We start from the raw sequence: 3,645 nt of genomic DNA on the forward strand, positions 1-3,645 counted from the left end.
GCACACATGCAACACACAGAAGCACATACAGCACACATGTAACACACAGAAGCACATACAGCACACATGTAACAAACAGAGGCACATACAGCACACGTGTAACACACAGAGGCACATACAGCACACATGTAACACACAGAGGCACATACAGCACACATGTAACAAACAGAGGCACATACAGCACACGTGTAACACACAGAGGCACATACAGCACACATGTAACACACAGAGGCACATACAACACACATGTAACAAACAGAGGCACATACAGCACACATGTAACACACAGAAGCACATACAGCACACATGTAACACACACAGGCACATACAGCACACATGTAACAAACAGAGGCATATACAGCACACATGTAACACACAGAGGCACATACAGCACACATGTAACACACAGGCACATACAGCACGCATGTAACACACAGAGGCACATACAGCACACATGTAACACAAACAGGCACATACAGCACACATGTAACACAGAGATCTATTAGTAAATAGACATCTAAGACATGTAGAGTGTCAGGACAATATGAAGCAGCAGCAGCAGATATAAAATACAGATCAGAAGTGAGACAGAAGTTAAATCTGGAGGGACATTACAGTTGTTACTGACCTGTCCGGTGTCTGCTGTCTGTCAGATGCACCTTGTCTGTCCCGTACAGGTTATGAAGCTGTATCTCTAATGAACAAAATGAAGCTGGTAATCCCCTGGATCTTCAGTAAAATGAAAGTGAAAGAAAAAGCTCTCCATACCCGCCCTCTGCACAACAAATACATTAGCTCTGCTAAACTGCTGTATTCTGCCTGTACTCTCTTGTGAAGCTCTCCAGAGCTTGGTTATAACGCTGTCCTGGGCTCTGATCATTCCTCTCCCTGCAGAGCTATTGTCACTAGAGATCTGCAAAACACCTGGTGAGTGCTCAGAATTATTCACCCATCTATTTGCCTATCTGTCATCTCTCTCACACTCTCTCTCTTTTTCTCTCTTTCATCTGTATGTCTGTCTATCTATAAATATACCTATCTGTCTGTATAATATATATAAATAGATTTGTCTGCCCTCACATTACACATATTTATATATATTTTTTTACTTTTGTAACTCATTGGTGTAATGACTAAAATTGTCCACTAGTTGGAGACATAACACTAGTTTAAATATAATTTCATTTTATTTGCTAGTGATACTTTTAGAAATAAATAATTTCATATTTTGTAACCATTTTGTAATACTTTGTCAATATATATTGTCAGACACATCAAATATATATACTTATGAATAAATGTCAAGGTGAAGGTACAGTTTAATCATACTGCTAATGCTTGCTGTTTCCCTCTATGTACTTTATGTGTTTGAATACATTTGGTATTATTATCTAGATATTTAACACAGTAGAGTAACTAGAAATGTCAGGGGTACTAGGTTTTGTCTCTTTAGCTCCAAGGGAAAACCTTTTTGGGCCCTTTGATTTTCACAACGTTTTAAAGAGACAGGAAATTTACCCCCCCCCCCCCCACACACACACACACACACACTATATATATATTACTTATTTTACTATTTTAATTTGTGTTAAACCTCTGGTCTGATAGTGGCTATATTCAGTTATATTTATACCCCACCAGTCAAATCCCCCTGGCTGCTCATTTGCAGAATTATTTTAATCTTAAAATGATAATCAATTGATACAACCAATGAGAAACTGTACCACTGTCACTACACAAACAACAGATACCCATATACTCCCTGTTGTCATACTTGATTATTCAGTTTAGAGCTAGGTGTGCAAGTTAAAGGGATGTGAAAGCCAACATTTCTCTTTGATGATTCAGAGCATACAATTTTAAACAACATTCCAATTTATTTCTATTTTCTAATTTGCTCAGTTCTCTTTTTATTCTTTGTAGAAAAGCATAGCTTGATATGTTATATTATTTTGGAGCTGCCCTAAGATTAGGGGATTTTAAGGCCGAATAAGATACTGGCTGAGTAAATTCTTTAAGGGTTATGAAACCCAATTTTGTTTTCGTTCATGATTCAGATAGAGCAGCAGTTTTAAGCAACTTTCTAATTTACTCCTATTATCATTTTTTCTTCATTCTCTTTGGGCTAGATTTAGAGTTGGGCGGTAGCCGTGAAAACCAGCGTTAGAGGCTCCTAACGCTGGTTTTAGGCTACCGCCGGTATTTGGAGTCAGTCAGGAAAGGGTCTAACGCTCACTTTTCAGCCGCGACTTTTCCATACCGCAGATCCCCTCTACGCCATTTGCGTATCCTATCTTTTCAATGGGATCTTTCTAACTCCGGTATTTAGAGTCGTGGCTGAAGTGAGCGTTAGAATTCTAACGACAAAACTCCAGCCGCAGGAAAAAAGTCAGTAGTTAAGAACTTTCTGGGCTAACGCCGGTTTATAAAGCTCTTAACTACTGTGCTCTAAAGTACACTAACACCCATAAACTACCTATGTACCCCTAAACTGAGGTCCCCCCACATCGCCGCCACTCGATTAATTTTTTTAACCCCTAATCTGCCGACCGCCACCTACGTTATACTTATGTACCCCTAATCTGCTGCCCCTAACACCGCCGACCCCTATATTATATTTATTAACCCCTAATCTGCCCCCCTCAACGTCGCCTCCACCTACCTACAATAATTAACCCCTAATCTGCCGAGCGGATCTCACCGCTACTATAATTAAGTTATTAACCCCTAATCCGCCTCACTCCCGCCTCACTAACCCTATAATACATAGTATTAACCCCTAATCTGCCCTCCCTAACATCGCCGACACCTAACTTCAATTATTAACCCCTAATCTGCCGACCGGACCTCACCGCTACTCTATTAAATTTATTAACCCCTAAAGCTAATTCTAACCCTAACACCTCCCTAAGTTAAATATAATTTTATTCTAACGAAATAAATTAACTCTTATTAAATAAATTATTCCTATTTAAAGCTAAATACTTACCTGTAAAATAAACCCTAATATAGCTACAATATAACGAATAATTACATTGTAGCTATTTTAGGATTAATATTTATTTTACAGGCAACTTTGTAATTATTTTAACCAGGTACAATAGCTATTAAATAGTTAAGAACTATTTAATAGTTACCTAGTTAAAATAATAACAAAATTACCTGTAAAATAAATCCTAACCTAAGTTACAATTAAACCTAACACTACACTATCATTAAATTAATTAAATAAAATACCTACAATTATCTACAATTAAACCTAACACTACACTATCAATAAATAAATTAAATACAAATAAAAAAGAACTAAGTTACAAAAAATAAAAAAATATTTACAAACATTAGAAAAAATTACAATTTTAAACTAATTACACCTACTCTAAGCCCCCTAATAAAATAACAAAGACCCCCAAAATAAAAAAATGCCCTACCCTATTCTAAATTACAAAAGTTCAAAGCTCTTTTACCTTACCAGCCCTGAACAGGGCCCTTTGCAGGGCATGCCCCAAGAAATTCAGCTCTTTTGCCTGTAAAAAAACACATACAATACCCCCCCCAACATTACAACCCACCACCCACATACCCCTAATCTAACCCAAACCCCCCTTAAATAAACCTAACACTAAGCCCCTGAAGATCTTCCTA

At 37.4% G+C, this 3,645-nt stretch overlaps 1 protein-coding gene across 1 annotated transcript in view; it reads right to left on the reverse strand.

Annotated features, from left to right (window-relative positions):
- Nucleotides 1–944, reverse strand: part of TAP1 (transporter 1, ATP binding cassette subfamily B member) — a 61,318-nt gene extending 60,374 nt beyond the window's left edge. Inside the window, exon 1 of the mRNA XM_053721932.1 lies at nt 629–944. The gene's annotated coding sequence lies outside the window, so the exon portion shown is untranslated. The remainder of the gene's footprint in view (nt 1–628) is intronic.
- Between the last annotated feature and the right edge of the window lie 2,701 nt (nt 945–3,645).

Source organism: Bombina bombina, chromosome 7, assembly GCF_027579735.1.
Source record: "Bombina bombina isolate aBomBom1 chromosome 7, aBomBom1.pri, whole genome shotgun sequence".
NCBI classification, from domain to species: domain Eukaryota; kingdom Metazoa; phylum Chordata; class Amphibia; order Anura; family Bombinatoridae; genus Bombina; species Bombina bombina.